Source organism: Chamaea fasciata, unplaced genomic scaffold, assembly GCF_029207755.1.
Source record: "Chamaea fasciata isolate MVZ Bird 193981 ecotype frontalis unplaced genomic scaffold, bChaFas1.0.hap1 SCAF_13, whole genome shotgun sequence".
Lineage (NCBI taxonomy): Eukaryota > Metazoa > Chordata > Aves > Passeriformes > Sylviidae > Chamaea > Chamaea fasciata.
Genome location: NW_027094098.1, coordinates 511,635 through 538,904, shown reverse-complemented (window position 1 = coordinate 538,904; position 27,270 = coordinate 511,635). Strand labels below are relative to the sequence as shown.

Here is a 27,270-nt window from a genome sequence, read left to right as displayed (position 1 = left end):
GGGGGTGATAAGGAGAAACTGGAAAGAAGCAAACAGAACCAAAACTAATTTTTAATTAACACAGCATTGCTCCTGCTGTAATTTCAAGGTTCAGCCTTCGACTTGCAACAAGAGAAAAGAAAATGGAACCACAAAAGATTTTTAACTGTGCCCTCCCCTCTGAATCACCTTCTGGAAGAAATGAGCATATAAAGCTCTATAGCAGACCTGGCATTCCCCAAAATACAGAGAACAGACACAGCTCATTAACAGCAAGTTGAATTTAAGCATAAAGAGATCTTAAGAGACCATTGCATAACAAGTTGTAAACGAAGGGTGAGATGTACAATTTAATACCATTTAAAATTCCCTCCTTTTTTTTAATCCTCCTGTTTTTAAATAACAAATTAACAGCAAGCATTTATCTTTTCTGCCTTTTCCTGAATTTTGTGGTTTAAAGATATAAACTCCACACTGACGGATTTAAACACTTAGGATTCATGTCTGCTAATGGCCATATTGAACGATTTTCCAGTAAATGAATAAAAACATCATTTTTGCACCCACATGAGGCAAGAAAACCTTTAAGCATTGAAATGTCTGGAACACAAGACAGTAAATGAGAAACAAAAAGCTAAACAAAAATCCCTGGAACTTCTGATAAGCCAGAACCTTCTTTGTAAAGACAACCATATCAGGACATGCTCAACTATTTTAGGTTTTGAGAGCATAAGAAGTTGTGTGGACTGGGTGCTGTCAGGAATACCCTCTGAGCACCTTCCAGAAGTGTTATTCCTATTTCCTGAAGGACTCACATTCCTGGACAGTGCAAATTAAATTATTAAGTGTGTATTGTTTACCATAGCTTTTTCCAGCTTCCACTCCATTGTTCATCCTACTGAAAACTGGAGAATCACTTAAAATGAGCGTTTTGCTTTTCATATGCAAAGCACTACACACACAGAGGAACACAAACCAAATACCCAAGAACTTCACTTCGCAACACTGAGGGTCAGCACCTGTTTTGTTACTTTATCGGGTCATTGCACTGATGAACATGTTGGTAAACTGTACACAGACTTCATTATTTGCCTAAAAAAATACTTTCAGGAAGATATGTGCAACTGACTCGCCAGGGTATCCACAGATTATCCGAAAAGCAACTGAAGACAAAGCCTTTGATTACGGTTATACTCTTGTGTCCCACTTAGTGCACAGAAGCAACAGAGTGTTCAGTGATTTCCCTACAGACAAGCTTTCCTGGCTCATTATGGCCTCTCACTTTCTCCATCACTAAATGGATAAACGAGTTAAAGTCTTGGTCACTTTCCCTGCACCTTCCAATTATTTCTGACTTTTTTTGCTGCACATTTCATCTGCCATAGAAGTGCTTCTTTACAATAACTTTTACAGCACCTTTTTTATGCTAGAAATGACACCTCCTAATGGTCTGCTTTCCAGTTATGCTGGGATACCGGAGGTGAGAGCAGGCTGGGGTTTTTTTTCTCTGAGGTCATTCAGTTAAAAGGGATGGGGCATGGCTGCTACTGGCGCAGAAAAACTCAGGAGGAAAACCAAACAGTAAATCCCCACAGCTCCTGAGGCAGTAGCACACACCATGGGCACAATGCTCTCCCTAACCCTTCCAGTGTTTTAAAGGGGACAGGGAGGTCATGGAGTGAAGCCCACAGGAACCAGAATGCTCCCAGCACTTCCAAAGGCAAACATTCCTCCATGGAAAGATTGCTTGTCCCCTGGCAGCCTCGTGGGAAATTCTCTTTCCACATGGTGTCATTTGTTTGAGTAGATCTTCTCTTAATGGTCTGCCCAATCCTGCCTCCAAATCTTTCCTCTGTGAATTAGTGCTATCCACACTGCCTTGATTCTTTCCCTTCTCCAATGCCAAGAGGCTCTTTCATGCTGCTTACTATGCAGCTTGCCTAATCACAGCTTGCTCAATTATAATTACCCTGGCATTTTGTGTATCTGAAATACCTTTCACTTCCAGGAAGCAGAAAATGAGCGAGCAGTTAGTGCTGGCCAGGAGCTCTCCTGGTGTTTACAGCAAACCCAGCACAAATTAGCCCAAAAAGATCCTTTCTGCCTCGTGGTTTACAGCACTCAGCACTCCCCAGGCCACAGGATGCTGGCTTTTCCCCACAGGTCTGGATATTTGCTTCTACTACAGCACTAAGTACATAAATCCTGGTCTAAATGATGGTTTTTTTCTGTATTAGCAATTACTGCTGAACCCACAGACACGTTTTGTGACCAGGGCTGAGAAGCAATTCATACAATTAAGAAGAAGTAAATAGATGCCCATAACCCACTTCTTACAAAAAGTTAGTCCACATCTTGGATAATTTGAGAGTCCCCAGTACTGAGTAAACAGAAGTTAAATCGACTTCAGCCCAATGAATTACAGCTTTGTGGGAAAGAGCTGCAGACAGCTACATTTCCAGTCTTTAGTGCACAACCCCATTCTGCCCCTGTGGGACTATTAAAAAATTAAAATACTTACTCAGACCTGAAAAACAGCTATACTGAAAAATGTATTTGCTCGTATTTTGAAAATGCTTAATTAAAAGTAAATTTTAAGCTTCTATGATCTATCTCCTTGTCCCAGATGCAGTGTTCCAAGTAGAGCATTAACGTTTTCTTAACTGCTTTAAAACTAAATCCACCTCTGAAAATGAAGTTATGAAATCTATTTCTGACAGAAAATCAGCACTTAAAATTCATCTGAGGAGATATCAAAGGAGAAAAGAACCTCACGATTCTCTTGCAGCTCTCAGCACCCCACCTTCATCTAAGATGTGCACTGAGAAACGGCATCAGGTCAGATGTGCAAATATGTATCACGCACATAAAGATTGGATATCCTGAGGAAGGAGAATAATTTTCATAATTATCTCCTCTCATTAACATTTTGTTCCACCGAAGCAGTAGGGCTCTTTTAAATTTTAAAAAGTTACGAGGAAAATATTGCATAAAGCCATCTTGATTTCCAACGTGTGTCAACTGAATACGGTTTGATACAATCTTGACTACCAAGCATAGAAAACTACTTAGAGCAGCTCCCTCGCCAAAAGGGAAAATTGGACTTCCATACCTTGTGTAAGTGAAACTGAGGAGAGTTTCCAGTATAACTGGAAATACTGGAAATAGTGTATGTCATGCAGTATTTGCTCAGTGGTACAACTATTTCCCTTATTTTGTTAGGGTTACAGATTACAGTTGAGTATAAAAAATACGGTATTTTAAGTAACAACTTACACATCTCAAGTAAATCACACAAAACCATTCAAGCTGCTTTCATTTCCTTTTCCAGAGGAAGAGTTGAAAAGGAAAACGGAGAAACTCTGTGTTCCTGACTTCAGACATTACCCTCGAAAACTACACAGAAACCTCCTCCTGAATAAGTAGCAGAACAAGGCCTGCATCTGCCCTACCATTACTCACAGGGTAAAAGGGTACCTAGAAAATAAACAAGAGCTTATCAAAGAAGAAATACAAAAAACCTGATGAAGATAGATTCTTTCCTGTCATTGCAAGTAACGTTTTTCTAGCAATAGCATTCATTTACAGTGGATGATGGACAGGAAGGAGACACCCATCTGGCACAGGAGAATTAAGACAAATTGAAAATAGTTCCTTTAAAAAAAAGTGCTAATCATATTCTTATCAACCCACCTTAATGCATGGAATTGATATCACAAGAAACTGGATTTGTACACTGACCTCTTTTAAAATGCTTGAAGCTAGCTACAAGGCTCAGTGCAGTGTAGCTAAACATCAGAACACTTTTAAATTGGGGCATTAGGAGTTACAAGAGTTAAAATCTTTAGTTATTCTGGACTCTGATAAAATCTCCTCATGTTGCTACCTTTGAAAAACTCAGATATGACAACAAATACTACAGGTATTTAGTAGTTTTGGAGCAGTGATACATAGTGCAAGCACTGCCCAAGAAACAGATTCTACACCCTCCCCAAAAGTAGATTTGAGCAATTCTCTGGTTTTACTTTCAATCTTTGAACACAAAATCAAAACAGAAGCACTTTAAGCGTCAATCTGTACTACTGCATAATCCAGAAACAGTTTAGGAGTCTTAAACAGTAGTGGGGTAGAGTTGTTTCCATTGTTTGCAACTAACTCCCAAAACCATGTTAAATTTTAGGACAAGCAAGTACAATAAATTCTGCCTACAGAAGAGAAAACACTGTTCAGTTTGGTTTTTCACGTCAGTAAATATTTTGTGGCTCTTGCTTAATTCAGAAAAAACCTCCAGCATGCTCTACAATGGAAACATTAATTTCTGTTCTCCAAACAGAGAATGGTTAGAAACCCTAAACAATTTTCAGTAACAACTTTAAAATACACAATTTGAACTCTTCCAGCATCTCCTAGTGAAGCTACATGAGCTACACAGAGAAAAAGCTACTCCAGGCAGTTGTATGGAGTCCAGAAGAACACTGTATTACATTTAAGATCTTGGCATGAGAGAGTCAAAAGATGAAGGTCTGGGTTTGTGACCCATTTACTGCTGACCTCCCTTCCTCTGTTCCCTTTTCCTATCACCACCTACCTACTGGGAAGTGAAGCTGCACAAATGGTTATTGACAGCCTTGGCCGCTTAGTAGCAATACCTCATCATAGCTAAGGATTATCATCTAAAGTCTCAAACGTTTTTTACCATTTCTTTCAAAAACACTCAACAGAGTCAATATTATACTTTCAGTAAGGTGTCAGGATGGCCAGTTACAGGATCCTAACAGCAATTTGACATATTTCTGAGGCAATGAGTGGCTGAACTTATATTCAGAACTTTTCTTCCTGTCCCCTACAGCGAAGAGAATCAAGAGTCTTTCTGTATTTTTGGCAAGCGGTATTACACATGCAGGTTAATTAATTTGCTTCCATGATCAGACAGGAACGAGGCTCTTAGGATTCCTCCTTGGTGTGAGTAATTCTTGTGGAAACTCCCAACTTCTGTGCTTACTCATAAACGAAGGAGCAAGAGTGCTGAGTAAGGGCACAGCTCAGAACTGCACAGACAGGTAATCTGCCATTACAAATACTCATTAAAGCACTACACTTACTAAAGCTCCCTTTCAACATCCTTTTTCAACCTGAAACACATTTACCAAATTTAATATCCAAAGGGCATCTCAAAAAGTTTGTAGACTATTTACCCACCTTTGAGATGTATCTTTATAAAATTGTAAGACTTTCTTTTTTTCCTAAAGTTTCTCCTTTTAAGGGCCTTGAACAAGTGGGATGTTTGAATTAACCTCAAGGACAATCTGTGGAAGAGTTTAAGGCAGATGAACGAAACTGCATTTTAGTTTGGGATAAGAAGACTACAGGCCAGGCTTGATGTAGATGTCAGTAGCACCTTAAATGACAAATTCTCAGTTGATATCTTACACAGTCTTACATGAAACCTATTTTTCCTACGAAACTGTTAAACTGAAAACCCCCAGGCTCACTCCTATAATAAATAATGAAAAGTAAACCAAGGTGAATACAAGGAATGATGGAGAATGGAAATACCCAGGGAAGTGAAAAATGACAAAGACTTAAAATAGAAAGTCTAAATTTATTCTATTTGATTCTCTTCCTGGTTTTTGCCCAACATTAGCAAGAGTTTCATGTTATTGACTCACCTACCTGTCTAGAGGGTATCCAAAGACAAGACCAGCCTTACAGCACGTTCATTCTTTTATTCACTCCCTTGCACACAAGTGAGGAATCATTTTGACAAAAGTTTCACAACACCTCAAAACCAAGAAATCGTTTACCTCGAGGAACACTACAGCCCAGGTTCTTTGTTCTTCCTCCTGGTGCCAAGGCCCAGCTGGCCTCAGTTTCAGGAGGCACCTCTCAATTAGGAAACAGCAGCATTCATTCAGGTTTCAACATTCATTGGACTCACCACAAATGATGACTGAAACCTCATTTTCATGTCCAAACATAAACAACAGGGAGAAATTAGACTGCAGAGAAGCAGTTGATGACTTCTGCTACTGCAGGGAGGGGTGTTCGTGACCATAAAAGTAGACAAGGTCCCAGGCTGAACTGTACTGTTTTCCTTTGAATCTGATCTTGAATGCACTATGACCCTGAGAAACCTTTGAACTTCTCTGTTCCTTAGTTTGCTCTAATAAAACAATATATATACACTTGATAAAGTGCTTTAATCGTGAAGACTCACAACAGAAACTTTAATATTAAAAACAGGATTTGTTAACACTCTCAACTCAATTTCGAACGAATGGCTCGTATTTACAGAGGAAAGCAAAACTACTGGGTCTGAACTAATCCTACGAACAACAGATACATGGAAGAACCCACACTTTGAAATCGAGATTGTCAATTACAGCTGTGTCTGCAGAACAGCTATCACAAGTCACCTAAATGGTGGAGGAATGGCAGATAGGGAGCAGTAGCCTCCGGAGGCTTTGTGGCATTTACCAGCTGTCAAAATACAGTTCAGCTCCATGGGAACACACCAAACATTCCCAGACACTCTGCCTGTAAGTTTACAAACACTCCATAAATAATGCTTAACCATCTAACAGGAGAGAGACTCACACATGACATTGAGAGCCAACAGTACAAGCACTGCAAACTACAACTGAAGCTGAACACATTGAGATAACCAGAGCTCCTGAAGAACTCAAGATTGTTTCCCTGTAGGTATTTAGCAGGTGAAAAAAATGTTCTGGACGCACATTGTGCAGAGAGAAGTCAGTAGGAGCCAACCCACAGAGCAAAAAGGAGAGATCTAGATTTGGAACAAGCGACTCAAACATGTTTGAAAGCCAAATTGTTCAGAGAGTTTAGATCACTGCCTGTCAACTGTATCTAGCATGGGATCAAAAACAGTCAACAGGTGGGAGGGAAAGATGGAGAGAAACTTGAAAATTTTTACTTTTGTTGCTAGCTTTCACCTGTGTCTTAATCATCCAGGGGACAGACCTTGATGGCCTGGATTTTGGGATATACACGACATAAATAATTTTTCCTTCTCAAGCAAACTAACAGATTGTAGATACAGAGTTCTGGATTATCAGATATTTTAGTCTGCTTACGATTTTTTTTCAAGTGACAAACCCTAATTAAGTATTTTTAGAAGAATTCTTTTCCCCTCATCATTCCTCAGTTAGCTCCTATAACTTCTGGAGAATTTTAACCCCTCTTTTTGGCATAGTTTACAGACAAACATTCCTACTCAAACCAACTATGGAAGAGTACATGGGAACACAAAGTCTCTAAAAAAATGCAGTAAAGAACAGGAAGCATCAACACCATAAGCCCACTGATACGATACTGGAAATTCCTAGGTCTTGCAAACAGGAATCAAGTACTTTGTGGAAAAAAAACCCAGATGTGCTGCAACTTGGGAATGAAGCACTCTACAATTTAAAGGAGTAAATAGCTCATGTGTGAGTGTTTGGACCACACTCCTTTGAGTGGCAGTGTCCTTGTTGGGATTCCAGGGACCACAGCTTCAGCTGAGCTCCTAGATCAGTACATGTCTGCTTAGGAGGAGGCATCTGCCAGGAAGAGAGATGATGGATGAACCAGCCCTGAGTGGGACTCAGCCCCTCAGCAAAACTGAATTGTGTTACCTCTAAGCTTGGGGAGTGATGGGCCATCCCTACTGCATGGGGGAGATGAAGGAGAGGGTTGTCCCTGGGCTCCAGAGGCAGGGAGAGTCCCCAAACCACTTTAAGACTTTGGTCAAGGCCTTTTTTTGTTTTTATTTTTCTCTTCATCTTATTGTGAGGGCAGCTGGGCACTAATTGATTTCAGAATGAACAAAGCAGCAAAAGCAGAAAACCAGCTATTTACACTTTTTAAAAAAATCTTCCACCAGGTGCTGAGCCACAGAAAATCATTAGAGGGATCACTGGATTATTTCCAAACAATAGTTCCTCCTTTTCCAGGAAGCTGAAGGATGGTGCCTTCTGAGAAAACACTGAGCAACTTTTCTGGAAGTTGACTGGCAGTTAATTGTGTCTACTTCATCTGCATTATTTGAGGATCATATTAACAGCTCAGTGTGGCATCAGAAAGATAAAGCTCTCTCTGAATACATGCAGTTTAACCTATATAAGCACATATCTCAGATTGCTCCTGTCCCTCTGGAAATACTTTTTTGAATGATAGACTGTAAAAATATATTATAAAGCAGAAGTAGTTAACAGGTGGTGCTCTGTGTACTTATGTACACAACTACAAATTAAATTATGACCTCTGTTACCCAAATGACTCACTCAAAACAGCAGTAACAGCCTCTGACATGCACTACAGTCATGACTGCCAGCAAACTCCACTGAAGCTTCTTAACCTCTCTGATTAGTAGATGTGGTTTTGGTTACTTACAAGTATGTCTAATTTTAATCATGACACTGAAGTTCCACAGACATTGCAGGTTTTCTGCCTCAAAGGGACAGAGGAGTTTTTAAGTTTCATCCCCCCCAAAATTCAGCTCTTTATTAGGACATGGCTATAAAACACCTGCAATATACTCTGAAGACACACGCATAGCTATGCCTATCTCTAAAACATAAAGATTAGTATCTTAAATAGATGAGAAACTTTTACTTTTCCTATAATGATTCCCCTCTCTTAAAATGCAAATTATTCCACCTCAATGACACTGTGAAATTACCCTGAAAAAATTTTGACTTACTCTAATCACAAACACAGTGAACAAGAAAATTACTGACACTATCTTCAGAGCAGTTTAAGCAAATAAACAAAAACTCCCCCAAAATAAGACACCCTTCCTACTAATTAAAGAGAACAAAAACCCCCCACCTTCCCCCTCTCTTTACACATTTAAGGAAGGTACTACATTACTACAGACTGCCTCAGTTCTAGTTTGCATATTAATCTTCATTTGAGCACTTTCCAACATTTCATAAACTCATTTTTCTGGCTGGCAATGGGAGACATGGTACACATTCAGTGTCTGGAACTGGCATGATTTAGGCCCCATGGGTCCTTCTAGCATGCAATGAAATAAAATAATCTGTTCTACCAAGGGAGAGGACAAAATTTCTATCCCACAGTATTCCTTGTTCCCAGTGACCTTGTTAGGCAATTATCTTCCCTTTAACGTGGAAAGCTGGAAGCTTGCCCCTTCAAAGAGCTACATAATAAACAAAACTGCCTGCCAAGAGTACTTGCCTGTCATACCTGTCTTTCATACTTGGCAAAGATTTCACTATGCCTTCTAAACCTCTTGGACTGGGGCCGTAACCACGCTTAGGCAAGACAGAAACAGTCACATCATCGGGGGAGTATCTGGGATTTTTCCTTGAATACACTAGGTAGTTGATGCGTAATGCACTAACTCAGAAAGTCACTAAGTTTGTCTTTCTTAGGGAGCCCAGCACGACAGTCTGTGCTTCCTACCTGTTTCTAGTACCACAAAAATTTCACTCTACTGATTTTATCTCTATTAACTCAAACAATAAAGAACAAAAGAAATATTTTGCAGACTCACTGTTAACCCCTTTTCCTGAATTTTCTTTGGTGGTATCTTCCTAGACAGATGAAATTTCTTCTAGGTAACCTATTACTTTTAAGACCCAGGCTATGTTAAATCTAAGCCACAGTGACCCAGTCCTTCAGGACCAAGTGTGTGCCCTTGGAAATTACAGCTGACCACTGAAACTAAGAAACCACCTAAATGAATATTGTAGCCTGAAAACTTTTCCTGCTTTTCCAGATGAACTGGGCAGAGCCACAAGAGAGAAGCCTTCCACAATGTAAATGGAGCGGCAGCCAAATGGAACTGCTTCATCCTTGCTCTCTTGAGCACTAACACTGAACAAAGAACAATTATTTGAAATACTATATGTGGCTCTCTACAAGGAGACAGAGCTTCTTGCAACTGCTATAGTTTATCCCAAATAAATATCCTAAATTTAGACAATAACTCAAATATAAACAACAGAAACCAAGTCAAGGAACAAACAGCAGAGGAAGCCTTAATTTTCAGATGAAGTATCACCAGGAATCTTTTCCTTGTTCACAAAGAGCCAGCTTGGATGCAGAAAGTAAAATTATTAAAGCCATGCCCTCATAGAGAAGAGTTAGGATATAGCAAAAAACACAACTTTGCAAATGAAGTAAAGCACATGAATGCTTCACTAATCTAACGAAGCCTTTTTTCAATATAATTCCATAAAAAGTTATATTAGTCCCTGAAAATAATCAGGACTTTGAGTGTTTCCACAGGCACCAGGGGAAAAAAAAAAACCCAAACCAAAGAAAAACACAAACCAGAAAACCCGGATCAAAGCACACAGTAAAGCGTCAGGCATCAAACTCTGGAGCCATAACAAAGGCTTTACAATCTAAAAAAGATTACATGGTTGCCATTTTAGAGTGTTTCTGTGAGTGAGAGATAAATGAGAACATGGTAAAGGTCCAAAACATACCAGCTGAATAAAACCCAATCTGTTATATTTTCCAAGACAACACTCTGCTCTATGAGCTTTACTAGAAGCAGCACAGTGAGTGCAGCCAAACTCTCCCTGAACAGGAAAACCTCAGACCTGTGTATCAATGGCAAGACAAGCCAAAGAGTGTAACAAAGACCCTTTCAAACACGGGAAAATCTAACTAGGAAGGACAAACCAGCTACTGTAAAAGAGCCAAAACTTCTATGCCCTAATACATTTCCAGAGGTGGGGTTTCATAGCGATAAACGACTTTATTTGTATAACTTTACATTTCACACTAATGTCCTACCAGCTCTTTCAAAGTATGTCACCAAATAAAACAAGCATGAACTGTGAGAGACTCAGAGTACACACTTGAAGAATTGTTTGATCACAGTACAGTTGCTCTGAATTTTACAGAGTTTTCACCCCTCTGTTGACTTTACAAAGTATTTTGAAAGGGAAAAACATCCAGCTACGAGCAACTTCTGAATGCCAGCTCACTGTGCTACCCAGCCTGCATTGCCTGCTCTGAACAAATCATTGGGAAGGTTAGTATCAAACTTCAGCAATTAAAAGAAAAAAAAAATATTTTAAGTTGCTCCTTTGAAGAGAGTCACACAAATTAATTACTGTGACAGATCCTGGAAACATCTGATTGCTGAGGACTTGACAGCAGCACACTGGATTTTGTTCAGAAGAAAAAGGTGGGAAAAACCCCCAAATATTCCCATTCCTTATAAGATGACTGAGACACTTAATTTTGGGCAAATATATTTGACCATATCACATGTTTTTCTCCGGAGTTTTACCATCCATTTCTAAATAAACTAGATACTAACACTGTACATGTTTTCAGAGACCATCAGTTTGGTTTTTTTCTCCAAAACTGGGACACACTAAAACCAGCAGTTTCCATATAACAAATTAAGGACAGAGAAAGATGACTTAAGGACTGATCTCAGAAATTCATTAAACTGCAGTACACTGCTTCCTGCTATAATTACCCTTGGAATTGGTTGCTTTCAAAATGGACTTGCTTCAGCGTTTCCTAGGAGCACCAGGGGAACTGCCATTCGTCTCTGGAAGGATTAAACTATGAGGGAGAATCAAAGTTAACCCAGTGTGCTAGTTTTGCAAGGAAGTGATTTTTTTCAAGAAAATTATAGCAAAACAAATCAGTGACTAGGTTTGAATGTTGACAGCTTGATTAACCAATTAAATTAATTGGTTAATAAAAACATTAAATTAACAAAAGTTAATGCAAAACATTAAATCCTCTCTGAGTGAGAGAAAAGAGAGCGAAGACACATAGAAAGACAATATGATGATGTCAAAGTCACTGAAGGAAGGGTTATTTCTTAGATGGAAGAAGGTGAAAAGATGCCTTGGTTTTAGGCTGAAAGTCTTTTGTGAGCCATGGTAATGAACTGTAATATATTAAAATATCCCTTTAAATCGTGGAAAAATATGCACTGGGGAGATGAGAGTATTCAGATTGCAGATATAAGCAAAGGCATTTGTGATGGACTAAGTAAATACTGAAGTAGTAGTGATCTTATGAGAAGCTTGAACAGAGACAGAGAGACATGAGATGAAAGTGAAGATCTGCCCGTAGAAAGAGAAAAGATCTATTCCTACAAAGGAAGAAAACCTTTGCTTTGGAACATTTCTTCTTTAAAATGGTACTCCATGAGCCCATGACTCAAATACAGCTGTGGGAGGCTGTGTGACATGGGAGGGACTTCACAACTGCAGATTCCTGGGCGGCTGCTTTTGTGAGAATTAAAAGCCACAAGAAGACTGTTCTTTCTTGTGGGGAAGTTGCTATAACATATCAAAAGAGACTTTTCTCTCTACAAGGACTGATGAAAGACTATTTTATAAGTGGTACACTGATCTACAGTTCCAAGTTTTGTCTTTATGCATTGTCTGTGAGAAAGAAAAGAAGCTACTAGGGGAGAGGGAAGAGTCTTGAAAGTTTCATTCTGATTCTTATTATTTTTTTGTCTCTTGTAATTTTGTTAATAAAGCTGTCTTTATATCCTTTAAAGTTTTGAGCCTGCTTTGCTTTCCTCCTATCTCACCGCAGAAAAAGAGTAAATAACTCCAGGAGACACTCAAACCACTACACATAATTTGTGAAACAGAAATAGGCAAACTTGGAACCACTGCACCCAATAAAGTTTCTTAAAACCAGTTTTTGACTGTTTGCAACTTATGTATCCTAAAATACAGGAACCAAAGGTCAAGGCAGAGAGCAAGCTGAGAAACAGAAAAACAAAGCTTTTCGGAGTTTCATGATTTAAAAGGTTTCACTGCAGAACTTCTTTGCATGACATGCCTTTTAGAAAAAAAAGTATTGAACTGCATCTGTCCATTTAGCAAAGCACAGAAAAGGCAGGGAAAAGAAAGTAGACCACAGGAATACAAAGTGAGAAGTGAAAGCTGCATTTCAATTCTGTGAAATATGCTCTGTTAGGACTGATGTCACCAGAATGTCAAAATGTGTTTAAGTACAGCATTTGAGTTCTGAAACTGATTTCTCTCTTTCTTAAGGCAATATTAAGATTACATTTTAATATTTTCACACTTCACCAACAAGAGATGGGGTCTTCTTTTCAGTGTTTGTTTTGGGGAGCACACACATAGACCACATCCCTTAACAGGTGCAATGGCACTGGTTAAGACAAATGCACCAGGAAGGAAAAAAATATCAGCTTCATTAACATTTTAATTAAATGTGTATTCTGATTAAAATCAGGGAAATTTCATTCTTGAAGCACAATCCTGCAAGCGTGAAATATGAATGTAAGAATTAATTTAATTCTCTGTCAATGAAAGTGCTACCAAGTCAGGTAAGTTATGGCAATACTGAAGTCTTCGTAAACACAGCTACAGCAAAAGGAAAACTGGCTGTACTGCTTTCAATCTGGTCTTACTCAGAATTGTTCAAAGTCTGGTGAGCCCAAGTAACTCCAGTCAGTATCTGATTCCTTCCTGATACGATGGGCTGTGCAGTATATGAGGACGTGTAGGCAAAGCAAAGTCTAACAGCAACAGATAAACTTGGATGTCTTTGCAGCAGCAAAGGCTCTGGACAGGGTGAAGTACAGTGGTTTCTGCCTTTTGGTTGGGCTGTGAAGTACATAAATCAGCATTTTGCTTTCCCTGCTGGGTTCCTCCAGCACTGCTAGCACTGGATGGAACTAACAGGATTAAATTCATCTGCAGTCCCCTCTCAGGCCCCTGGGCATCTCCCACCAGTGGAGATCCCTCAAGTAGCCCATGGCTACCTCCCTGCTACCACTTCAGCTCTTTCTACTGACCTACAAAGAATGCAGTGTTTTGATTTGCACTGTTAAAACACACAAGCAAGCATCTAAAAATTGTTTAAAAGTAAAAGCTTACATTTTTATTTCTTTCTTAATATTTAGCAACACCTGAAAACAAAGAGCACTAATGTTTTCTCCAAAAGGCCAATTCAGGACTTGGACAACTTCAATATATAAATGATGTGGGAATGAACTTAGAAATGTGTTTATGAAATGGACAGTCAGAAACAATCAGCCTCTGGATTCCAGGATCCACTTTAGAACAGAAGCAAGCAGCCTACTCCCTCTTAATAGGTTGTTTGCTAGGGATTACTTATTACTTGTTTGCATTATTACTTATTTGTAGATGTTATTACTGCTCAGCTGAACATTTTCATTATTGATGAATGCCATATGCACCTGATGTCATAGAGCACCACACATTTGAAAGGAAAAGAGCAATTGTACTGTTTCAGTTTTTGGGGAGGTGCAACTAATGGAAAAATGGGCCAAAGTCCTTCAGCCAATCCTCTCCACCTCCAGCTATCCAGGCCAAGCTGAACACAAACTACAAGAGTGCTAATTCTATATAGCATGGGAATACTGAGAAAAGTTTAATAAAAAATGCTGCAACAGTTGAAGTCATTGTATTGCATAAAGCCCAAGAGGCTTAAAGGACATCTCCCATTCTTTGATCTACAGCCTGAGACTCCAGCTTGTGGCTGCATCAAACACACAACTGGGGCTTCCAATAGCTTCTGCCTTCCATTTCACCACACTTTGTCTCCAACGGGAAAGGATTCTGCTCACTGATAACCAGAACAAGCAATTTATCAAATCAAGCATTCAGAAGATTCAAAATGAGAAATTCTGTACAGTTGACTGTGAAGATTCACAAGCTCAGCCGACCATAATCTCAGGTAAAATCTCAGTCAGTAGCAGAGCATGGCTCCAAGTGTCACTGAGCTAGTCCAGCTGGAATCTTTGGAAATAGACCAAAAAAGCTTTTCCAGCTTCTTTTCCAAGAGGAAAAAACCATCTCTGTAACAACACTCATATTACCCCCAGCTTATTAACACACCTGCACAGGCACAAAATTTGTGAAATATACATATAAAACCCAACTTTGAGGAAAAGAAATCTCTCAGAAACTTTATAATCATAGAGTCACAAAGAATGTACAGGAAAATTCACAAGTCTCAAGAGCATTTGCTTTTCCCTAGGATGCTGGCAGAACATCTACCTCACCTTTGTTCCAGCTTTGATACAACATTGCACAGCGTCAGTTACATGCAAATTTCTCCAGTTTGCACCAGGGAAGGGCTCGAGCTGTGCGAGCACAGCAGTGGTTGTAGCAGCACACGCAGCTGAGCCCAGCATGGTCAGTCCCACAGTGCTGGATGGAGCTGTGGGCTGTGTCCCAGCTGGACGATTCAGTGCTGTGAGAGTTGGGGCAGGTAGCAAACCACAGGACACTGACAGTACTTGGTGGGATGTCCCAACCAGGAACCCAGTCTTGGGCTACTGCAATAGGAAAAACAGGAAAAAAACCCCAAAAACCAAAAATCTCCCCCAAAAAACCAAACCCTGGAAAAAAACAAACCACCACAACCAAACACCCAAACCCCCAAAACCGAAACCCTGAACAAACACAAGTTTCACTACCCATGTTCTGGGCAGGCAGCAAGCAAACAATTACCCAAATGCCTCAACTTGCCAGGGGTCCAGCAGAAGCAGAACAATTCTGCTACCCAGTAACACAGCACTGTCACTGTCTTACCTCTCCAGAGTCCCACATCCAGCTCCAAACATTTCCCTCACCTGCCCCTGCTTCTCTCCTTGCCTCTTACCTTGAGCACAGACGACAGACAGAGCTACACTGCAGTATTTATATACAGGCTTTAAAAGGCTTACACAGTAGAAACTGATGGACTGCAAAGTGGGGGGATTTTTTGTAACTTTCCTAACAAATTACTTCAGGAGATTGAACGGTTAAGGAAGTAAAAAGTGCTATTGAGTGGACTTTGGAAAATAAGACCCTGATTAGAAGAGCATTACGCATGCTGCTCTCCATCTACTGCAACTTCCCCCATTAGAGCTCCAAGTAAGAGCCAAAGGACCACAGGGAAAAAACCAAAATCACAGAGACATAAACAGCCAAAGTTTTAAGTTACCTTTAACTCTTATTAGGCAGCAGGGTGCCCCTACTAACCAAAGCAAAACTAAACACTGGAGAACAGGGATAGGTTCTTCGGCCTTGGCCTGCCTGGGACACCTTGCCTACAGCAAATGTTTTCAATTACATGAGTCTGGCATCCTTTTTCGTTTGTGCTTCTAAGAGGATAAAACACCAGATATGGCTGTCTTTCCTTTGAAGTATTTAAATGCTCGGTGTCTGAGAAGCATTAAGTGGTCAGCCCAGCTTGGAGAGCTGTAAATTCAAAACAGAGCTGTGTAACCTGCATGGTTTGTTTAAAGCAAACAAAGAAAACATCCCTCTGTTTGAGACTCACTCAAAATTTTTTTAGTATTAGGATCAGCCTTATTCACTGGAAAGCAGAACGAAATAGCAGCAAGAAAACCAGATTTATTTTTTAAAAAGCAAAGAAAAATAGCCAAAATATAACACAAGCAGATGTTTCTTGCACTCTAGGGTAGGAATAATGCTAAAACCCTTCAACAGCCCTCTGAACAAGATTTATTTGCCAGTTGAATGAAGTCTTAAAGAAAGTATAAAACCCTTCAGAATTCAAGCATGCCATCACACATGATGTGTGTATCAAAATATTTTAAAATAATTTCGAGCCTTTTCCTCACCATCTATAGAAGCACCATTTTCCAGCAAATGATATTCCAGTGATCGACAGATAAAGGAACTGAAAATAAATGTTGGGGGGTTTTTCTAATGACTTGCATTAAAGGCATCACAGATGTTATTATAGAGTCTTGTAACAAAAAAACCCCCCAAAAAACCCACCAAAAAAACTCCACAAAAAACCCACAAAAAAAAAAAAACCCCAACCAAAAAAAAAGAACAAGTCATGACTTTCAAAGGAGTAATTTTCTGTTTGAGTGTGTCACTTTGACAAAACTGAGATCGTGCTATGTCATGACTTTCAGAGTACTTTTTACTTTAAAAAAAAATCCATTTTAGGTTATTATAGCCATAGAATACTGCTGCTAAGTAAAATCAGTTTTGTTATCAATCAGACAAAGCTCAACTTGTAATTAATGCCTTGTCATTTCACTTGGCCAGAAGGGGAAGAAAGGTTTCTTCCTGGATATTTTTCCATTTAGAGTCCTCAGTCAGTTTGCAAGTTTCATCCATCAACCACAGCAGCAGCAGAACTTGTATCCACACAAGGGGAAAATCAGTTTATAAACATTTAGAATTACTGTGTTTGCACAAGCTTTTGTATTTAACTGCATCAATTTAAGAGAAGACTTAAAGCGGACAGGCACATATGGTTATACAAGGCTTAGCTATGATAAACTGACTTGGTCATTAAATACCTCAGGGAAATGGGGATTAATTGCTAATTTAGCTATAGTCACACATCATAGAAGATCATCCCTAGGGGAGAAATTCACTAAAATAAAAGACTTCTCCTGCTTTTTATGCTACATTAAGTATTTATCCACAAAATAAAGCACTGGGAAATCCTGGAAGAGTCCTTTCATGGTTTTAGTATTTTGGGTTAAAAAAAAAAAAAAAAAAAAAGTTCTTAAAGTACATAAAATTCTGCTCCTTGATCCAACAATAATTACCAACCTCACATTTGGTTTCAGCACTGATATAGATACTTCTTACAATTTTAGAAGAATAGATTTAACTTAATCTCTACTGTACTTAGAACTGCAGTATTTTATACATTAAAATATATTTATATTCCCATAAATGCATACTAATGTTTTACTCAGAATTGTTTACTAAATGCACTAATGTGCACTTAAGCTAGCACACTGGATTCCAAGTGCTGCTCATTTTATAAGATATGCTTGAACTCAGCTGTGAATAAGATATGCACTAACTCCATACAAGAAATCTGCATGAAAGTAATTTTCAGTTAAAATTTGGCCCTGCAAGGATACAGATATTAGAATTAAAACACTTATTAAATTTCAAATAATCAGTATTAAAGACTCCTTGTCAAGATTTACTTTTTAAGAGGGGAAAGAAATGCTATTACATGTCACATTCAAAATCAAAATACAACTCTGGGAAGGCAAACACTTTGCTACAAGAAGTCAGCAACTCCCTGCTTCAAAGTTTTGAAAGGAGGCTTATGCAATGCAGAGTTCTAGAGATGGAAAGATTGGGTTCACAGTTATTAACTGGTAAGAGAAAAAGGAAATGAGTGCAGAACAACACACAAAAAGTAGGAGATTGAAACTAAAAGCCGATTTTACTCACAAGAGGTTTTTGTTCTTTTCTCCAGCTGCAAGATGCAAGACAAAAAGAACAGAATTCAACATAAGGAGAGACAATGAACAACTGGCCTATTTTGGCTTCTTCTCCTTAAATCCATATCTATGTAAACTTTCAAGCAAATAAACATTTCTCTTTGCTTCAACTGCCACCCACTGGAAAAGGAAAGCAACATTAATTCCAAATTGCAAGACCCAAAATAGGTCAGAAAACCAATCTGACAGACGCTGGTACAGATTACATTAAAACCCTGGGGTTGCCTTGAAAAATATTAGTGGCACTGCAAGAAATCAGCAAGCTTGTGAATTAAACTGAAACAAAAACCAGGATACAGCAACAAACCAGAGCTCCACTTCCTCTCTCCATCCTGGCCCTGGTGAGAGCATTTAGGTTGTCTTACAGAAGTTTTAGGGAGGAGTTCCTGAGGATGGAGTGGGAGCAGGGCTGGCAGCACAGGGTGTGACATGGATGAGCAGCCATCCATGGCAGAGCCTGGCATTTCTCATCACTCTGGGCTGCCCTTGCCATGCTCCAGGTCCATGTCTACGCTCACAGTACTTCTCTTTCCCACCTGCTCTTGCCCTACAGCAGAAACCAATCAATTTCCTTGCCCAAATGGCAATTTCAGCATTCCTGCTTTCCCTAGTCAGCAACACCCACGTTCCCTTCAATGGACACGTGAGGTATCTGTGGCGCAGATCCAACAACTTCATCTTTTGGGTAACAGAGCCACGTGGAAAGGCTTGCTGAGTAAAAACTCATATAGGCTGCAACAGAGCATTGTCACTTACTTTGGACAAAACTTGCTCTTATTTCAGATAAAATGAACCCACAGGTAGACCTGCAGCGCTTCCCTAGTGTGAGGTGTTTGCCTACAAGCCTGCACTGCAGGTGCAGCGACAGCAGTTTAACAGCACGCTGCACATGTGCCACAAACGCCACCCTTCCCTGGAACTGACTGCTCTGCGGAGAGGCAGCCCCGGGGAGCCTGTGCCCAGGCTGCCATGGCTCTGCCAGGGAAGGCAAAAATCACAGCGGGGACCACGGAGGGAATGAGACAGACACGCCCTGACTTCCTGGAGAGAAGAACCAACCTCTGGTGAAACGAGACCAAATAAATGGGGAAAATCAGATTCCAGAGGACCTTCAATATTTAAGATATTCTAAGATGTATGTGCAACAGAATAGATACTCTGCAATTACAGATGAGCTGAGAGGTACAAATTGGTTGCAGATTCCCTCACCGTAAGGGTCCAAGAAAACCGGAGAAAGGAAAAGAAATCCTAAGAACTTCATACAAGCATGGTAGGGATTAACAAAGAGACCTATAAATTCTTGGTCCAAGTAACATGTTTCTTCAAATGGCCTTTACTTTAAAAAAAAAAAAAAATCCATGAGGAAAAAATTCCTGGCAGTATTCCCTCATGAAAACTCCCTTCTGTTAATGTAAAGGTGAGGAATCCCCAGTCGAATGGCTTCATTGGACTTGCACAACAAAAGATGTTTCTTTCCCTGGGCAGAACTGGGGCCATGATTCCTGTCAAAGTTTTAATACTGCTTCAAGCTGCGTCTCCTGCTCTCTAGTTCCCCAACGGGATTTTTTCTAGGCAAATGCAGTCTGCTGACCCCTGGTTTAACCTGTCCTTCCCTAACCTGCGCTAGGTTTGAAGGAATGAGGTAGCTGGGGATGTTGGCATCTCTTTTTCAGCCAAGAGAATGGGAGAAGACATGTTCCAATACCAATGGCTCACTGCATTCGGTCCATAGCAAAACTGGTCGAATTTTAGCTCTTAAGTCACCTGGCAAAGTGTAGGTCCACGGCGAAATGCTCTCGCCCCTGGGATGCTGCTTCTTAGGTAAACTTGTCAAACAGAAATAGCAACTGTCGGCTCCTGTCAGCTACTGAGGAATGTAAGCAAATGTAACCTGAGAGGGCTCGCAACTCCGTGACACACTAATCTGCTCTGGATATTTGGCAATCAGCACCCCCAAGTCATTAGTGAGACTATCTGAGTTCAGCAAAGGCCACAGTCATCAGATACTTAAGGAAACAGCTGAACCCTTGTTGAGCAATTCACAGCTCAGCATGAGCACGGCAGTACAGATCAGCACACTGGATGGGTAGAAACGTAATCCTCATTGATCAGCAAGTGCAAGAACCAGACTATTAAAAAAATCTTTAAAAAACCCCAAATCCATCGATACTGAAAGTATCTATAGTCAAATCTACTCCTTCGCCTGCAGAGATACTTGTTTGACTAAGGGTTTCAGATCTAATTAAACAGAGTTCGTTATCAAAATTATAGAATCTGACTGCACCTGCTTGATGTAAGACAGCCATCTGTGCTCATTCTTACAGAAAAATACACTAAATACTTTTTTATTAGGCAAGAATAAATCTTACTTTCACAAAAGGTTTTCAGTAAAACATTCAGACACATAACTATGTTCCTTAGCAAGTGAAACAGTTTCTCAACAGGCCCTAAAGAAACCAGTGAGGTACAAAATACCCATTTTGGTTACAAAGTCACACCAGCAAAATGCAGTCACCAAGAGGATTCCAAAACATATCATAAACATCTTGATTTAAAACGTACAGGGCGCGTTCAGGGCACTCAGTGTCATATTTCAAACATGACAGTCTTTCAATGTTATTTCACTATGTCTATTTATCTTACTTTTCCGTGAGAATACAAGTTGAAAGCATATGACAAACACTACTTGTTACTGGCTGGATCGTATCTTCCTACCAAACTTCTGCACACAGGACGTTTCAAAAAGGAGGGACTGTTTCTTTTAAGAAAGAAATACAAGATCCCTCTTTTGTTCAAGCAAGAATTAAATATAGTCTCCTCGAAAAGTAGAGTTCAGACATCAAACAGTGTGTTAGCAGTTGCTTAACTACCTTTGTACTCAGAATTTCCCACACAAAGACAGACTTCAGAAGCCAAGCTTAACCTTGAGTTTGGCTTTTAAGAAAGTTTTTATCATCTTTTCGCATATCTATCCACATGTCCAAGCATCTAAATCTTGAAAAAAAAAAAGAAAAAAAAGAAAAAAAAAAGCTTTACTATCAGAAAGAAAAATCTGGTATCACAACCAAAAATCCTTCTTCCTTAAGCCATTCCTTATAGTGAATACTCACTACACTCAATGCACTGGAGTAAATCAAATATCCTTGAAATTATGAGGAATGAAATGGTCCTGACAAACACTCAGGTTTCAAGAGTTCCTTCGCCAGAAAAGCCATGGCAAAGCTTATACTGCATTTCCTCAAGAAACAAGAGAACGTGGTAGAGTCAAGTATACAAACAAGGATTTTACCAGATCTCTCTTAAATAGGTGTTGATGGGGATAGGAGTAGATAAAATCAAACACTCAAGAGACTAGCTCGACACTTGAGTGCTAAACAGCCATGCAGTTTTCTCTTTGTCATCTCATCAGTACAAATTTATCACAAAATAAACAACAAGGCTAAACCACCACAGGTCTGGACTTCCAGCTCTGGATCAGTAGGATGAATTACTTCATAGCTCAGGGGTGGGGGAAGATAAGCTGAAGTTTAGATTTAACGCATATGTTTCAAGATGTGCTGTATCAACAGCAGGCAGCCAGAATTAAAACAAGTCCATAAATACCTAAACCATTTTTGAGACTGCAAAAGACTAAACAAAATGCGAATCAAAGCCACTCATGCGCAAATGTACATGACATTTTAGACATTTTCAGCCATCCACGAGGTGAGAAACAAGATACTAGTTCAGATAACTCCTCTGAGCCCCGTGGGGTGGAAAGGACATCAGCCCACGTGCAGCTCTTCAGAAAAGAGGGGCACCCTTACTAAGGGGTCTGGGAAGAGCCTGTTTTAGGAGGGTCTCTTAGCCACAGACACACAGTGTCCAGAGCAATGATACCCTGCCCTATCATCCCGTCTCCAAGGAGCTCTCCTGACTCCACTCCCAATGGGTAAAAGTGAAACCACTTGGTTACCTCTCAACCCAGTAAGACCAAAGCCTGCTCACAGCTCTAAGCAAAAGTACATGAAATAGCAGGATATGTATATACCTTACCCAACTGCTTTGTTCTCAAAAGCAGGTAGTATCTCGGAATTCAGAATAACCTTGTTCTGAGGCATAGGGAGGTATTGCTGCCTTTTTATTTAATTTTTTTTTTTTTAATGTTTGATAGTCGGCTGATTAAATGGGAGGAGATGGCAAGCACACACACTCCTCCCCCAGCAGTCAGGCAAGTATCATTCAAGGTTAAAAGCTTAACATGGATCAGTTCCATGAAGTTATCTGTGATAGTCATTCCCAGACTTTATGGATGGTGATTATTATCATATGAATACCAACTATGTTTAAGTATCCTTAAATAAACTTTTCCAGATAGAGCATTGCACTCAATGGCAAAGCAATTACCAGAAAACACATTAATTTCAGTAAGAGGATACCATAAAAAGTATTCTGTGGTTTTATGCACTTTCTTGGCTTGAGCAGTATTTGCAAAGAATTTATTTTATGGCCTGCCCCTTGGATTTGAAGCTATTGATGTAAATCTCTGCTGCATCACTTCCATCTTTTAGTTAAAACTGTCAGCTCTATTGTCAATCAGAAGAAAGCAACAGGTTGAAAACATAACTTGGTGGATGTCAGAGGACCTCGCTGTTACCAAAAGGCAAACATAATATTCCACTTGCATAAATTCTAATCAAAAGAAAGAAAGCCAACGTAAAATGATGTGAAGCACACAGATATACTCATTTGACTTCTATTCTGTAGCACTGTTACGTTTAATAACAGAGTCTAGTCTAGATCAGACCAGAAAAAAATCCTGCATGACTCTTGCCAAGGTCAGATTTGTGCAGTTCCCAGTACTCCTGTGTGCCAGATCTCTCATTTCTCTACCTTTCCTGGTGTCTCTGGCACAGGAGCAGCACACCAGCGCAGCCTCTAGGCATAAAGGCAGCGTGGATAACCTAGGAGGTCCTGCAGAGTTAGAGGCAATAGATTGTTTCCTAAGGAACAGATTTCTGCTAAAGTACTCAAATACCAAAAGAACCTGTCGGGGTAGCTCTGGCTTGAAGAGGCAGCGCCTCTTTAAGAAAGTGTAGAAACTCCTTCGGGTAGAAATAACTGCCTTTGAAATGAGAACGCAGCACAGGGCACTTCAGCATTACTTTACCAAGGCTGTAAAGAGCTCTCCCAGGCTCATTTCTGTTAATTGCATCTTTGCAAAGTGCAGCCAAGCGGGTGCAGAATGATTACTTTTAATGCGCTACCCAAACGACTCTGAATGGGTGCAGCTTTCCCCCTTTCCTTAGTTCTGCCCTTTGTCCTTTGGCTCCACATGGAGCTCTACAGAAACAAATTCTGCACTCGGATTATGCAGATAAAGGCAGACTGGGAGAAAGATGACAAGTTCTGTCACAGCAGCAGTTAAAAAACTACTGGAACACAAACTGGTTTGGTGCTTTTTAGGCAGCTTTTGGACAGAACCTGGTAAGCAGAATGGAGAAGCTGCATTCAGTGCAAGGATAACCCCAGAGTAAAGTCACATAATCTTTCTCATCAGTGGATGATTAACAGAGGAATTTGGCTCCTAATAAGTCAGCCAGCCCCCAGACTCCACTGGTAAATCCCTTCTTGTCATCCTTCACATTCAGCTCTGACTCATCTGCAACGATCAGTTCAATCCCCAGCCTATTCCTTTCCCCCTCCATTCTTTTCGCAGTAGTTTAAGTACATACTTTGCAAATGCAGTGAAGGGGATTGTGGACTACAGGCACACAATGCACTGGGACTGCATCAGGAAGAGACACACCTGAGTTAGCTCTGGGGAACTCAAATACCTGTGTCAGTGAACATGATCCAGGCACATACCACAGTGCTGGCCAACACCTGTAAAGTATTTACACTGCACAGCCGCAACTGGGGCTTGGGCCACTGCAGCTCCCCGTAGATCAGCTGCCCTGAGTGAACTTGGCACATCCACACCTCCAGGCACAGCTGGGGAGTGAGAGGTGAGGCAGGGGCTCCTCTTTGGGAGCAGCAGCCAGAGCTGAGCTCAGCTATGGATGGGCAGGGTGCAGATTTTTCCCTCTGCACAGAGGCAGGGTGAGAGTGAAGCCCTTCAGATGGGGACAAGGATGGATGGTTAATTTAAACTACCAGACTCTGAAGTACTCACCAGAATCACGGACTGGTTAAGGTTAGCAGGGACCTTGAGGATCATCCATATCCACCCCCCTGCCACGGGCAGGGACACCTTCCACTAGAGCAGCTTGCTCAAAGTCCTGTTCAGCCTGGCCTTGAACACTTGCAGGGATGGGACTTAATCTGAATGGACTTTAATTGTAATGACTGGCTTTTAGACATTAAAATAAACTCAGAGGCCTGAAAGCTTCTATGCTTTTCCCAGGAAATCAGTTACTTTAACAATAGATGGCATCTTTCCAAGATTTATTGTTATTTCCTAGATCTATATAGCATCAATGAGCCAAATTCTCTTTGAGAGATTCTTCTGAAGATTTCTTTTTAAGAAATGCACCTAGAAAATCCCTTGGGTTTTTTATTTTAGAAATAGTCTAAGTAATTCCTTCTGTACAGTGCATCTTTTCATCTATACTGTGTGATCAAAAAGTAAAAATTATTATGCAATTTCACTATTCCATTCAATTAAAAAATATGACTCTCCTGTATGATTGTGTCTAATGAAAAGGTGGGTCATAATTAATGAAGCACAAAATGGAAAAAAAAATAACAATGAGCTTTTTTTAGGTGGGAACAATACGAGCATCTTCCTGATCAATCAAGTCACACATACTGCCTGAGCAGAAACACCTTATGACTTTCTCATTACCCACACAGACATCACATCTGTGTAACTGAATATATTTTTCTGTATGTTTGTATCAGCCACTGAGTGGCAGCAATTCCTTCATACCTAAATCTGAATTATGAGATGCAGAATGAAAATCTCAAAGGATTCCCAAATCTTAATTATTTTGTGCTGCCCTGAGTTCTTTTGCGTTTAGCAGTACAGGCAAACAATAATAACAAGTGAAATATCTTACTGCACCTTTTTTTATCTGTTGAAATTCCAAAAGTAATGCACTTCATTCTGAAAATCATATGTCCTAAGAACTTGAACGTATTCTAGTTTGCAAAACATAATATAACTACATGGGTCAAAGAAACTGAAAATGCCAGCATTTAATAATTTCTTAAATTAAAACACACACCTGTATTTAATTATGAAATTCAAGGTGAGGATAAGAAAAATTAAAAAAATTAATCTGAACCTGTGTTTTGAAGCCTTATGTTTGCTTTTCTCCTCAGTATTTGCACATTCCCATAGCAGTGACTTGGGGTGACTGAAATCTATCAGTCCAAAGACAAACAGCTCATTTTTAACATAGCCATTTTCAGGAACTAAAATAAACAGGAAATCCTGCATATACATTTTAAAAAATGCTTATGAATTATTGCTTAACCACTTAAGAAGCACTTCTTCATAGTGTTCTTACTCAGAAACCTATGGTGGTTATAGCTTCCTATTTGATTAGCACAGTGCTGCATGCCATTACTTGATAGATGGAAAGCTGAAGAGTTTATTTGCTATAAGAGAGTTAACAGACAATTAATACTGTACGAGTCCACAGCAAAAAAAAGATTTAAAAGAAACTAAACACACCAGAAGAGTATCAAGGATTTTGACACTGATTATTTGTAGCGATACCAAACATTGCAGTTCAGGCTTTAAATGAGTCTCTAAAACTAGGTGAAGATCTACCACTAGACCTGATTCTCCCACACCCATCTGCTCTGCAGAGTCGGTTCTCTCCTCGGACACATCAAGGGATGGGATACAGGGCAGTGTCATCCTTGCATATAAACCTCCTGCAAGAGCTCCTAGGTCCAGATCTTTGTTCTGCCCTAAGCTGCTTGGACAATCTAGAAGTGAAGCGGTGCAACAGTCAGGGCCCGCAAGTAAGCCGATGTCACATGTAACCACAGAACGCTGTAATCCAATTATTTTAATATTTCATGCGCTAAAGCACACAGGGAATTCTCTAGCGATGAACTGAAAACTGTTTTTTAATAGATGCACGCCTGGCATGTACGTACACAAAAGCATCAGGCATTCCTGCTCCTTCACTTCTCACTGTCTGTCGCCATTCAGCTGGAAACCTGACCATTTAAAAGACTGTCCATTTCATCTGCTCCAACTCACTTGGGCACGGGGACTGAAGCAGAGTCGGGGCGGCTGGGTGGGAAAAGAAGTTGGTGGTATCAAAGTTGGCATTTCTGCCGGGAGGAAACTCCATGTGCCTGCCAGGGACCGACCCCGGGGACCCCGCCGCCTCCTCGCACGGGGCACGGCGCTCTCCCTCCCGCAGCCCGCCAGGCTTTCCCCGCTCCGAAGCGGCCGGTCCGGTCCGCAGCACCCGGGGGCAGCTCGGGCGGGCCGGGGCCGCAGCCCCCTCCCCGCAGCCCAACATGGAGGCCCCGGAGGAGGCAGCCCCGGGCCGGGGGCACAGCCCCGCCGCCTCCCGCCCCACCCCGGCGCCGAGGCGCTGCCCGGGGCACACGGGGGACGCCGGCTGAGCCCCGGGGACCCTCAATCTCCCTCCCTCTCGCTCTTGCCCGCCGGGCGCCCCACGGAAGCCGGGCGGGCCGGAGGGAGCCGGAGCCCGTCTCGCTTCCTCCTTCACCCCAGGCGGGGCAGGAACTGCCGGGCGGCAGCAGCGCCGAGCCGGGGGCAGGTACGGGCACTCACCGCGTCCAGGGAGCCGTGGGGAGCCGCGGCCGCCACCAAGTTTCGGGCGCTGTCCCAGGAAACAGAGAGCGAGAGCGAAGGAGTGCGGGCGGAGGGGCGGGAGGGAGCAGTGTGTGCCCGGCACGGCCCGGCGCTCCCCGCCCCGCGCTCCGCTCCGCCCCCGGGCGCAGCTGCGGCCACGCTCACCTGCTCCCGCCGCCGCCGCTCCTCCTGCCGCCGCCCCGCCCCGGAGGTGCCGCGCCGGGCGCTGCCTGTCCCTGCCCGGGCTCCCCGCGGCTCCGTCCCCTCCCCGCTGTCCCCT

The 27,270-nt window shown here is 41.1% G+C and overlaps 1 protein-coding gene across 3 annotated transcripts in view; it reads right to left on the bottom strand.

Annotated features, from left to right (window-relative positions):
- Positions 1-27,081, bottom strand: part of PRKCD (protein kinase C delta) — a 61,681-nt gene extending 34,600 nt beyond the window's left edge. For 2 of the 3 annotated variants that reach the window (XM_066195222.1, XM_066195224.1), the window contains exon 1: positions 26,970-27,081. The gene's annotated coding sequence lies outside the window, so the exon portion shown is untranslated. Of the gene's footprint in view, positions 1-18,173; positions 18,189-26,969 lie in introns of those variants that run through there. The other variant, XM_066195223.1, reaches the window with a different exon arrangement.
- Between the last annotated feature and the right edge of the window lie 189 nt (positions 27,082-27,270).